Source organism: Ranitomeya variabilis, chromosome 3 (genome assembly GCF_051348905.1).
Source record: "Ranitomeya variabilis isolate aRanVar5 chromosome 3, aRanVar5.hap1, whole genome shotgun sequence".
Taxonomy (NCBI): Eukaryota; Metazoa; Chordata; class Amphibia; order Anura; family Dendrobatidae; genus Ranitomeya; species Ranitomeya variabilis.
In genome coordinates this window covers 142,592,497-142,605,518 of record NC_135234.1, presented here as the reverse complement: position 1 = coordinate 142,605,518, position 13,022 = coordinate 142,592,497, and the positions used below count along the sequence as shown (strand labels likewise).

At 45.4% G+C, this 13,022-nt stretch overlaps 1 pseudogene; it reads right to left on the bottom strand.

The window, feature by feature from the left end:
- Positions 1-406: 406 nt before the first annotated feature.
- LOC143817635 (piwi-like protein 1) overlaps positions 407-13,022 on the bottom strand; it is a 103,526-nt pseudogene continuing 90,910 nt past the window's right edge.

The following is a 13,022-nucleotide window of genomic DNA, read 5'->3' as shown; positions in this document are numbered from 1 at the left end:
TCACTGTGAGTTGTATGCCACACGCATCACATATCATTGCGCTAAATATCTTAAAATTGTAGTACTCCAATTTTATTTTTGGATGTCATAGCCAACTTTTTGACACAATTTTGGTGTGCCCAAAAAAACAAGGCCACATTTTGATCAGTCTGTTATCTCTGGCTGACGCCTGGTGTATCAGTGGTGTCAAAATCCGTGCTTTGGAGGCATATGTTGCATTCTTCTGTCTGCTACCTTTGGTCTACTCAGTATTTATTTTTTTAATAAAAAAAATAAATTATACAGTCTGTTATGTCAGGCTTAGGCCTGGTGTATCTGTGGTGAAAAAATTGTAGCTTCGCAGGCATAAGTTGCATAGTTCTGTCTGCTAGCCTTGTTCTACTCTTTTTTTCTGTTTTCTAAAAATTCACCAAAACCCCTTCAAAAATTTCTCGACTTTAACCAACACCACCCGATTCATCTTCATGTGCATTTGCTGTGTGATATTGAACATGTTCTGCAGAAGAGTGTTCACTGCATCCTAATTTCTCCGGGTGTAAAAGAGTAGCCAGTTATTCATATCTCAGGGGCTGATCAGGACGGGACCCCTCAGCCCTCACAACCAATTAGCAAACTGTGGATTATATTCAGCAGATTTGTCTTTTTGCAGGATTTAATTCCGGAGGTGCGATTCTCCCTTCGAACTGTAAGAGTTCAGTATCGAAAATTCAGCCCCCAGTCACATAGCTCTTTCTGTACGCTCTCATTCTTGTGTATGTAGTTCATGAACTTCGCAACTTGCCGCTCCCTCTGTTATGGTGGTAAGCAGGTGTGAACTGCCAGGTCTTTCATGATGTTGAAGTGGTTTCTCATTCTATCGGTCAGACCAGTTAGGTTACAGAACTCTAGCACCAGTACGATGCCTTCGTCTGTGGCTCCCGGCTTGGGCCTCCGGGGGATGTTCACGATTAGCAGCTGAATCATGTCTTTCACTTGTTCATTGTATTGGTTCTTATAGTAGTCCACAAAGCTGATCTCGCTTCTGTCAGCCTTCTTGAAGGTGGACGCTGTAGACATGTTCCAGGCGATATCATCTATACGGTGTGTTTTAGTGTTGTACTTGGAGAGGGCGATCTGTTCCATCAACTCCTTGCAGCAGGCGTCCTGGAACCTCTGAGGGCCACACGAGGAGTAGAGGCTGCTCATGATTAGTGATGGGCGAGCACTAAAATGCTCGGGTGCTCGTTGCTCGGGTTGAGCAAATTGGAATACTTGGGTACTCGGCCAGAACAACGAGCCCAATGTAAGTCTAAGGGAGACCAGAATATTTTTACCGCGATCCCTCCCGGGGTTCCTTTTAAGGTCTGAAAACATCTGAAAAAGATGGAAACACTGCTCAAATGACACAGGAACCTCATGGAGATCGCCTCTGGAAGCATTCCTGACTCCTAGTTCACAGCTTTAATCATTTTTTTTTTTAGAGATTCATGCCATTTTTCCCGGTGCCCCAAAAAACACATGAAAACGAAACCAGAACGGGTTTTGCTTGGAAATATGTCAAGGTACATCCTTTGCAGGTTAATGACTTGCCAGTAAGGCCAAATATTTAACCCCAGACCGAAAATTTCCTCTCCCACTTAGACTTAGTTCAGACACAGCATTTTTGAAGCATTTTTCAACTTTAACATTGCTTTCAACCACTATAAATGCATTCACTGGGAAATGTCATTGTAACATTTAACACTCCTAGCTGGCCATGTGGTGTGTGACACAATAGCAGACCCATCTTGTTTCATTTACGAAGGAGGGACTCTTAAAGTCACAGAGCCTATTTTTACTGGTGCATCAGGCGGCATTAATCTTCTTAAACGGCCATTATGAAACAGTGGGTCTCCTAAGCTGTTGTAGCCTATGCTGTGAGTGGATGGGCTGCCAAGAATTATGATGCACCACAATACCCCTGTCATAAGATGTCCAGGTAGGACTCCTGAAAAAGTATTGCATTGAATTCAAGGCCTGCCCTGCTACCAATTCATATGCACCCCAATAATCCTTTGAACCCACATAGTGGATGGGCCCAGGAAAATCCACTTGACAATATGCATTTTGTGCTCCATAGTCCTTTGCTTTATACATTGGCAGGAAGGCGAGCCCTGCTGCATAGTCATAGGCACCCTGTTAGGCCTTGGAACCCACATACTGGATGGGCCCAGGAAAATCCACTTCACAATATGAGTTTTGTGCTCCATACTCCTTTGCTTTATACATTGACAGGAAGGCGAGCCCTGCGGCATAGTCATATGCACCCCATTAGGCATTGAAACCCACATACTGGATGGGCCCATTAAAATCCATTTTACAATATGCATTTTGTGCTCCATACTCTTAGTTTTATACATTGGCAGGAAGGCGAGCCCTGCTGCATAGTCAGTCATATGCACCACATTAGGCCTTAGATTCCACATACTAGATGGGCACAGGAAATCCACTTCACAATATGCATTTTGTGCTCCATACTCCTTTGTTTTATACAATGGCAGGAAGACAAGCCCTGCTGCATGGTCATATGCACCCCATTAGGCCTTGGAATCCACATACTGGATGGGCACAGGAAATCCACTTCACAATATGCATTTTGTGCTCCATACTCCTTTATTTTATACATTGGCAGGAAGGCGAGTCCTGCTGCATAGTCTGTCATATGCACCAAATTAGGCCTTGGAACCCACATAGTGGATGGGCCCATTAAAATCCACTTCACAATATGCATTTTTTCTCCATACTTCTTTGTTTTATACATTGGCAGGAAGGCGAGCCCTGCTGCATAGTCATATGCACCCCATTATGCATTGAAACCCACATACTGGATGGGCCCATTAAAATACACTTCACAATATGCATTTTGTGCTCCTTACTCCTTTGTTTTATACATGGGCAGGAAGGCAAGCCCTGCTGCATAGTCATATGCACCACATTAGGCCTTGGAACCCACATAGTGGATGGGCCCAGGAAAATCCACTTCACAATATGCATTTTGTGCTCCATACTCCTTTGTTTTATACATTGGCAGGAAGGCGAGCCCTGCTGCATAGTCATATGCACCCCATTATGCATTGAAACCCACATACTGGATGGGCCCATTAAAATCCACTTCACAATATGCATTTTGTGCTCCATACTCCTTTATTGTATACATTGGCAGGAAGGCGAGCCCTGCTGCATAGTCATATGCACCCCATTAAGCCTTGGAACCCACATACTGGATGGGCCCAGGAAAATCCACTTCACAATATGCATTTTGTGATTTTGTGTTCCATACTCGTTTGTTTTATACATTGGCAGGAAGGCGAGCCCTGCTACATAGTCAGTCATATGCACCCCATTAGGCCTTGGAACCCACATAGTGGATGGGCCCAGGAAAATCCACTTCACAATATGCATTTTGTGCTCCATACTCCTTTGTTTTATACATTGGCAGGAAGGCGAGCCCTGCTACATATTCAGTCATATGCACCCCATTAGACCTTGGAACCCACATACTGGATGGGCCCAATAAAATCCACTTCAAAATATGCATTTTGTGCTCCATAATCTTTTGTTTTATACATTGGCAGGAAGGCCAGCCCTGTTACATAGTCAGTCATATGCACACCATTAGGCCTTGGAACCCACATAGTGGATGGGCCCAGGAAAATCCACTTCACAATATGCATTTTGTGCTCCATACTCCTTTGTTTTATACATTGGCAGGAAGGCGAGCCCTGCTACATAGTCAGTCATATGCACCCCATTAGACCTTGGAACCCACATACTGGATGGGCCCAATAAAATCCACTTCAAAATATGCATTTTGTGCTCCATAATCTTTTGTTTTATACATTGGCAGGAAGGCGAGCTCTGCTACATAGTCAGTCATATGCACCCCATTAGGCCTTGGAACCCACATAGTGGATAGGCCCAGGAAAATCCACTTCACAATATGCATTTTGTGCTCCATACTCCTTTGTTTTATACATTGGCAGGAAGGCGAGCCCTGCTGCATAGTCATATGCACCCCATTAGGCCTTGGAATCCACATTCTGGATGGGACAAGGAAAATCCACTTCACAATATGAATTTTGTGCTCCACACTCCTTTGTTTTATATATTGGCAGGAAGGCGAGCGCTGCTGCATGATCATATGTACCCCATTAGGCCTTGGAACCCACATACTGCATGGGCCCAGGAAAATTCACTTGTATTTTTTAATGGTATGATGGTTCCCTCTTTGCACAATTATTAACAGGAGAATTTTGCAATTTTATTTGACATGTTTTTAACACTAAGGTTCAGATACAGCTTTAAAAAAACAAATATTTGAAACACAAGGCAATTTTATTGCAAACTACAAAATTCAAGGAATAGTATGATTGAATAGTGTGATTGCGTACACTTTTGTATGTGTTAACATACACAGGTTAATAAGTACATATAGGATTAAATAAATATAGTGATTACGTATATATGAAAATTAACTACAAACAGTATAGTTAGATAATCACCAAGAGGCTTTTAAACATCATCCGTCTGGAATATCAGAGAAGTAACACCAAGACAGAGAACCCCACAAGGATTTAGATAAAACTACCACCGGCATAGTTTCAGTAAACCTTAATGTTTGTGAAGTGAATAAACAAACATTTATCAAGATTGTGTCACTATGAGCATTGTCTGTCACATCTCTAAATGTTTTACAAGAAATGCAGCTATGTGATTGAATGAATTCAGTATACAGTATTTCAATCTTGTTTACAAATCACCATTTGTATATTTTCCATTTGTACATTTGAGGCAGACAAAGTTAAGGCTCGCAAGGACAGAAACTAATAAAGTGGACAAAGCTATATTTTTAATGAACTATTGAGGCAAAGTAACAGCATTACTTTATCAAATTTATATGAAGTGTATTGTGTTCAATGTTAGCAACCAGGCAACACAAAAAGGAGCTTTTCAAGTGAGCTCTTTAAGGTACACAAATGTTATGAAATGTTTGCCAAAAAGGATGTGGTTTCAGCAATCTGGGGAACTTTTTTGTAAAAATAGACTAGTGCCAACACAGTCCCCCTTGACCAAACTTCACCGGCCTATAACAGTACAAAGCACATTCACCCTGGTGATCTAGTGGCAGTTAAACAAGAGACATTGCATCAGACAGAGTTAAGAAGTAGGCCCAATGGAATGCCATGCCCAATTCCCCAATGTGGGGTCCTTTTTGGACTGATTAAAATAGTGCCATCACAGCCCCCTAGCCCAAAGTGAACCATACAGAGCACCTTCAACCTTGTGATCTAGAGGCAGGTACAGGACACAATGCAGGAGACTGAGTTAAAAAGCAGTCCCAATGTAATGTAATGCCCAATTCCCCAATGTGGGGTCCTGTTTTTACAAAATGAAATAGTGCCTTCACAGCCCCCGTGCCCAAAAATCATCGGCCTATAACAGTACTGAGCATGTGCACCCTAGTCATCTAGTGGCAGTTAAAGGACACATTGCAGGAGACAGACTTAAGAAGTAGGCCCAATGGAATGTGATGCCCAATTCTCCAATGTGGGGTCCTGTTTTTACAAAATGAAATAGTGCCTTCACAGCTCCCTGTGCCCAAAAATCACCGGCCTATAACAGTACTGAGCACGTGCACCCTGGTCATCTAGTGGCAGTTAAAGGACACATTGCAGGAGACAGACTTAAGAAGTAGGCTCAATGTAATGTAAAGCCCAATTCCCCAATGTGGGGTCCTGTTTTTACAAAATGAAATAGTGTCTTCACAGCCCATGTGCCAAAACTTCACCAGCCTATAACAGTACTGAGCGCGTGCACTCTGGTCATGTTGTCAGAGATGAGGAAGAGACATTGCAGGAGACAGAGTTAAGAATTAGGGCCAATGTAGTGGTGTGAGTGGTGTGAGTCTCTGAGAATTTTAATGCAGTGCATGATCTGCCAAACAATTCCCCAATGGGGGTACCTTTTTGAAAAATACACTAGTGCCATCGCATGCCCCTAGCCCAAACTTCAATGGCCTATAACAGTACTGAGCACGTTCACCCTGGTGATCTAGTGGCAGGTACATTTTAGATTGCAGGAGACCGAGTTAAGAGGTCGGCCCAATGGAATGTCATGCCCAATTCCCCAATATGGGGTCCATTTTTAAAAAAAATAGAGTTCCATCACAGCCCCCTTGGCCAAAATGCACCCTACAGAGCATGTTCACCCTGGTGATCTACTGGCAGGTACAGGACAGATTGCAGGAGACAGAGTTAAGAAGTAGGCACAATTTAATGTCATGCCCAATTCCCCAATGTAAAATACTTTTTTTTTTAAATAAAAGAGAGCCATCACAGGCCCCTTGGCCAACATGCACCCTACAGAGCACATTCACCCTGGTGATCTACTGGCAGGTACAGGACAGATTGCAGGAGACAGAGTTAAGAAGTAAGCCCAATGTAATGCCATGCCCATTTCTCCAATGTGTTGTCCTTTTTTTATAAAAATAAAGAGTGCCATCACAGCCCCCTTGGCCAAAATGCTCCGTACAGACCACGTTCACCCTGGTGATATAGTGGTTCTGGATGAGGAGGATGAGGATAAGGAGGAGGATAAAATCAAACCGACCAAATCTGGAAGCGTATACCCATGTGTGGTTGTGAAGAGGTGCATGAGAATACACCTCCCCAAAAGAGAGAATGTATTTGAGTAGGGTTGAGCGACTTTTACTTTTTTAGGGTCGAGTCGGGTTTGGCGAAACCCGACTATCTCAATAGTCGAGTCGAGTGAGATCGGCCGATTATGTCAAAAAGTCGGGATCGACCGAAACACGAAACCCAATGCAAGTCAATGGGGAAGCATAGTCGGCAGTGAGTGTGGGCCAGGAAAACACCTAGAGTGCCCATTTTAATGGCAAAAACATCCATTGTTGTTACTGAAGCTTGCCAATCTTAATTTACCTTATAATAATATTTAGGCATTGGAAATTGGGGGTCATTTGGGTAAAGTTGTGGGGGGTAGGGCTGGTTCAAGTTTTTAGTGAGCCCAGGAAACATGGACTAAGTCATGGTGGTGGAGCAGGGAGAGGTAAGTATTTCAACTTTGCAAGTGCTGTGATCCTGAGCAAGCAGGGGGGGGCCCACTCGTTCGTATTGGCACTGGCACAGGGCCCCTCAAAGTACGGCGGTGTGTTTGCACGGCGGGGGCGCCTCCCACCCGCAGCGACACTTTTGCGTACTATGAGGGGCCATGTGCCAGTGACGTCGCCAACGAGTATGCCCCCCCACCTGATGAAGGAACCTGCACTTTCATCTGCACCTTCCTCTTTGTCCCCGTGTAAGGTTTTATAGTATGCGGGAAGGGGAACCAGACTTTCAGCAGGGTCAGATTCTGGCTGTGTAGCGTGCAAGGGGAATGTAGTGGTCTGGGTCAAGTACCAGCAGACTCATCTATCACTGGCTGGGCAATTGTCAGGATGAGGAGGAAACACAGATATAGGCCCAAATAATAAAGTGGCCTAAATGCAGTTCAAAGTTGGTAACAGGACTAACCAGGCGGCATTGCTTTGTTCAGTGGAGGACAACGTTAATGAGAGGCTGACACCGTGAGTGGCCCAAATAAGTAACTAGGCTAAATGCAATTCAAAATTGCTAACAGTATTAAACAGGCGGCACTGCTTTGTTCAGTGGAGGAGAACAGCAAGGAGCGGCAGACACCGTTAGTAGACCCCAACCAAAGAAGTAGCCCAAATGCAGTTTCCTATTTTTTAAAATAGCCCTAAAGCCGGAAGATTGAAGCTAGTCTTTGCAAAGTGGAGAACACCAAGGAGCGGCAGACACCGTTAGTAGGCCCCAACCAAACTAGCAGCCCAAATGCAGTTTCCTATTTTTAAAAATAGCACTAAAGCCTGAAGATTGAAGCTAGTCTTTGCAAAGTGGAGAACACCAAGGAGCGGCAGACACCGTTAGTAGACCCCAACCAAACTAGCAGCCCAAATGCAGTTTCCTATTTTTAAAAATAGCACTAAAGCCTGAAGATTGAAGCTAGTATATGTAAAGTGGAGGAGAACACCAAGCAGCAGCAGACACCTTTAGTAGGCCCCAACCAAAGTAGTAGCCCAAATGCAGTTTCCTATTTTAAAAAATAGCCCTAAAGCCTGAAGATTGAAGCTAGTCTATGTAAAGTGGAGAAGAACACCAAGCAGCAGCAGCAGACACCGCTAGTAGGCCCCAACCAAACTAGTAGCCCAAATGCAGTTTCCTATCTAAACAACTACTTAATGAGAGCCTGAAGGTTGAAGCTCAGACAAGGAAACCTGGAGGAGAACACCCAGGAGCGGCAGACACCGTTAGTAGGCCCCAACCAAACTAGTAGCCCAAATGCATTTTCCTATTTTAAAAAATAGCCCTAAAGCCTGAAGATTGAAGCTAGTCTATTTAAAGTGGAGAAGAACACCAAGCAGCAGCAGACACCTTTAGTAGGCCCCAACCAAAGTAGTAGCCCAAATGCAGTTTCCTATTTTAAAAAATAGCCCTAAAGCCTGAAGATTGAAGCTAGTCTATGTAAAGTGGAGGAGAACACCAAGCAGCAGCAGACACCGTTAGTAGGCCCCAACCAAACTAGTAGCCCAAATGCAGTTTCCTATCTAAACAACTACTTAATGAGAGCCTGAAGGTTAAAGCTCAGACAAGGAAACCTGGAGGAGAACACCCAGGAGCGGCAGACACCGTTAGTAGGCCCCAACCAAACTAGTAGCCCAAATGCAGTTTCCTATCTAAACAACTACTTAATGAGAGCCTGAAGATTGAAGCTCAGACAAGGAAACATGGAGGAGAACACCCAGGAGCGGCAGACACCGTTAGTAGGCCCCAACCAAACTAGTAGCCCAAATGCAGTTTCCTATCTAAACAGCTACTTAATGAGAGCCTGAAGGTTGAAGCTCAGACAAGGAAACCTGGAGGAGAACACCCAGGAGCAGCAGACACCGTTAGCAGGCCCCAACCAAACTAGTAGCCCAAATGCAGGTTCCTATCTAAACAACTACTTAATGAGAGCCTGAAGGTTGAAGCTCAGACAAGGAAACCTGGAGGAGAACACCCAGGAGCGGCAGACACCGTTAGTAGGCCCCAACCAAACTAGTAGCCCAAATGCAGTTTCCTATTTTAAAAAATAGCCCTAAAGCCTGAAGATTGAAGCTAGTCTATGTAAAGTGGAGGAGAACACCAAGCAGCAGCAGACACCGTTAGTAGGCCCCAACCAAACTAGTAGCCCAAATGCAGTTTCCTATCTTAACAACTACTTAATGAGAGCCTGAAGGTTGAAGCTCAGACAAGGAAACCTGGAGGAGAACACCCAGGAGCGGCAGACACCGTTAGTAGGCCCCAAACAAACTAGTAGCCCAAATGCAGTTTCCTATTTTTAAAAATAGCCCTAAAGCCTGAAGATTGAAGCTAGTCTTTGCAAAGTGTAGAAGACCAAGGAGCGGCAGACACCGTTAGTAGGCCCAACCAAACTAGTAGCCCCACTGCAGTTTTCAAATTCCTATAGGCTGAAAACCTGACAATTGAAGCTCAGCTTTTTTCAGAGGAGGACAGCTGTATTGAGTGGCGCAGACAGACACAGGTAGTAGGCCTTAAACAAAAAAGTAGGCTCAATGCAGTTTAAAAAAGGTTACAGGGGTACACAGGCAGCATTTGTGTGGTTAGCGGAGGACAATTTGAATTATGGACGGCAGACAGACTTAGTAGGCTGTCCCCTGTGGACCCTGCATCCACCACATTAACCCAGTGCGCCGTAATGGACACTTAACCTTCCGTGGCCATGCCTACTGGTCCATGCGTCTGTCGTCAGGTGCACCTTTCTAATCACAGATTGCCTGAGTGCATGGACAATGCGGTCTTTTACATGCTGGTGGAGGGCTGGGAATGCTTTTCTCGAAAAGAAGTGGTACAGCGTAGTCCATCAGGGCTTTATAAATAGAAAATAAATTTAAAAAGTAGGCTTTATGCACTTTAAAATAGGTTCCAGGGGTACACGGGCAGGATTGGTGTGGTCAGTGGAGGACTATTGGAAGGAGGGACCGCAGACAGACTTCCTAGGCCTAAAATAATAAAATAGGCTCCATGCAGCTTAAATTTGCCAACAGGGGTACACAGGCAGCATTGGTGTGGTCAGTGGAGGACAATTGGAAGGAGGGACCGCAGACAGACTTAGTAGGCCTAAAATAAAAAACATTAGGCTCAATGCAGTTTGAATTATCTTGCAGGGGTACACAGGCAGCATTGTTGTGGTCAGCGGAGGATGATTGGAAGGAGTGTCTGACACAGTTAGTACTCCCAAAAAATAAATAGATGTTAATGTCTCGCAAAACAACAAAACAAAAGGGTGGCATACTTAGGTACAGTGGTGGGCTCCTCTGCTGAGTTTCAGACATAGTTATTTGGCACTAAGTATTTACTGGTGTCAATATAGGACACTGACCCTGACAATTTAAACTAGCATCATACATGTCATCAAATTGGTATTGTCAGTGCCAGGCATTGAAGGATGTCAGCGCATAGACTAAACATTGGTGGAGCTGTGAGAGATAATTTTGCACGTGGTAGAGCACAGTTTGAGCTGGGGGGGAAACTCTCTTGTGGCCGGCGGTACAGGCCCAGGGCCCCTCATGTTACAACAGTGTGTCTGACATTGGGTGCGCACCACCACCGCCAGAGACACTTTATTGTACTATGAGGGACTCAGTGGCAGTGCCGTCGACCAAAAGCGGGCACACCCACCTCATCAGACAAACGGCACTCTAACGGGTGCTTGCGCCAAGTGGCGAGACCACGGCCCCGTGGGGGGAGTTTTCCCATTTAGGGAGGTGTAAACATGTCGTATGCTGGACAAACAGCTGCTGCAAAGTAAGAGATTGGAACACTCAGTAAGACCAGTCCACAAGCAAGACCTTTTTATAGGAAAGCTAGGTGTCAGCCTATAATAATATTGAACCAGCAGCACTGAATACTCTTACAGATAGCACACTAGCTGCTGGGCAAGCAAGCTCCTGCAATGCATATTCTGCCAATTCAGGCCAGGTGTCTAATTTGGATGCCAGTAATCAAATGGGATTGACGGTTTAAGGAGAACATCGATACGGGATGAAAAATAGTTAGTAACCATACTGGACAAATGTTGTCTCCTGTCACTTTGAATAGATGCTGCAGTACCTGTCCTGTCTGCGGTCATTGCGAAATCACTCCACAACCTGGTCAGAAAATCCCTCTGTCCAACGCCACTTCTGATTTGTGCACCTCTAACACCTCTGCCCTGTAGCCCCCGGCGCTGTGTGCTGGGAATGCCTAAATCAAACGTTCTGCAATAGTTGCTTGTTTGGTTGCTAATATTTGTTCGAGGTTCTCATGTGGCATAATATTTTGCAATTTGCCTTTATAGTGAGGATCAAGGAGGCAGGCCAACCAGTAATCGTCATCGGTCATCATTTTAATAATGCGTGGGTCCCTTTTGAGGATACATAAGGCATAATCCGCCGTGTGTGCCAAAGTTCCAGTTGTCAAATCTGCGGTTGTGCTGGGTTGAGGGGCAGTTACAGGCAAATCTACGTCACTTGTCTCCCTCAAAAAACCAGAACCCGGCCTTGCAATGCCACCAATTTCTATTGGCCCAGGAGAAGCTTCCTCATTAAAAAAATACTCATCCCCATCATCCTCTTCGCCCGCTAACGCGTCCTCTACACTGCCCTGACCAGACAATGGCTGACTGTCATCAAGGCTTTCCTCTTCCTCGGCTGCAGACGCCTGCTCCTTTATGTGCATCAAACTTTGCATCAGCAGATGCATTAGGGGGATGCTCATGCTTATTATGGTGTTGTCTGCACTAACCAGCCGTGTGCATTCCTCAAAACACTGAAGGACTTGACACAGGTCTTGTACCTTCGACCACTGCACACCTGACAACTCCATGTCTGCCATCCAACTGCCTGCCCGTGTATGTGTATCCTCCCACAAATACATAACAGCACGCCTCTGTTCGCACAGTCTCTGAAGCATGTGCAGTGTGGAGTTCCACCTTGTTGCAACGTCGATGATTAGGCGATGGTGGGGAAGGTTCAAAGACCGCTGATAGTTCTGCATACGGCTGGAGTGTACGGGCGAACGGCGCACTTTGAGGAGCAGGTCGGGTAACCCCGGATAACTTTTCAGGAAGCACTGCACCACCAGGTTTAAGGTGTGAGCCAGGCAAGGAATATGTTTCAGTTGGGAAAGGGCTATGGCAGCCATGAAATTCCTTCCGTTATCACTCACTACCTTGCCTGCCTCAAGATGTACAGAGCCCAGCCATGACTGAGTTTCTTTCTGCAAGAACTCGGACAGAACTTCCGTGGTGTGTCTGTTGTCGCCCAAACACTTCATTGCCAATACAGCCTGCTGACGCTTGCCAATAGCTGTCCCATAATGGGACACCTGGTGTGCAACAGTGGCAGCTGCGGATGGAGTGATTGTGCGACTGCGGTCTGTGGACGACCTCTCGCTTCTGCAGGAGGATGAGGAGGAGGAGGGGGGCGAACGCCAACAGCCAACTGTTTCCTAGACTGTGGGCTAGGCAGAACTGTCCCAATATTGCTGTCCCCTGTGGACCCTGCATCCACCACATTAACCCAGTGTGCCGTGATGGACACGTAACGCCCCTGCCCATACCTACTGGTCCATGCATCTGTTGTCAGGTGCACCTTTGTACTCACAGATTGGCTGAGTGCATGGACGATGCGGTCTTTAACATGCTGTTGTAGGGCTGGGATGGCTTTTCTCAAAAAGAAGTGTCGACTGGGTAGCTCGTAGCATGGTACAGCATAGTCCATCAGCGCTTTGAAAGCTTCGCTTTCAACTAACCGGTAGGGCATCATCTCTAATGAGATTAGTCTAGCAATGTGGGCGTTCAAACCCTGTGTACGCGGATGCGAGGATGAGTACTTCCTTTTCCTAACAAGAGTTTCATGTAGGGTGAGCTGGACTGGAGAGCTG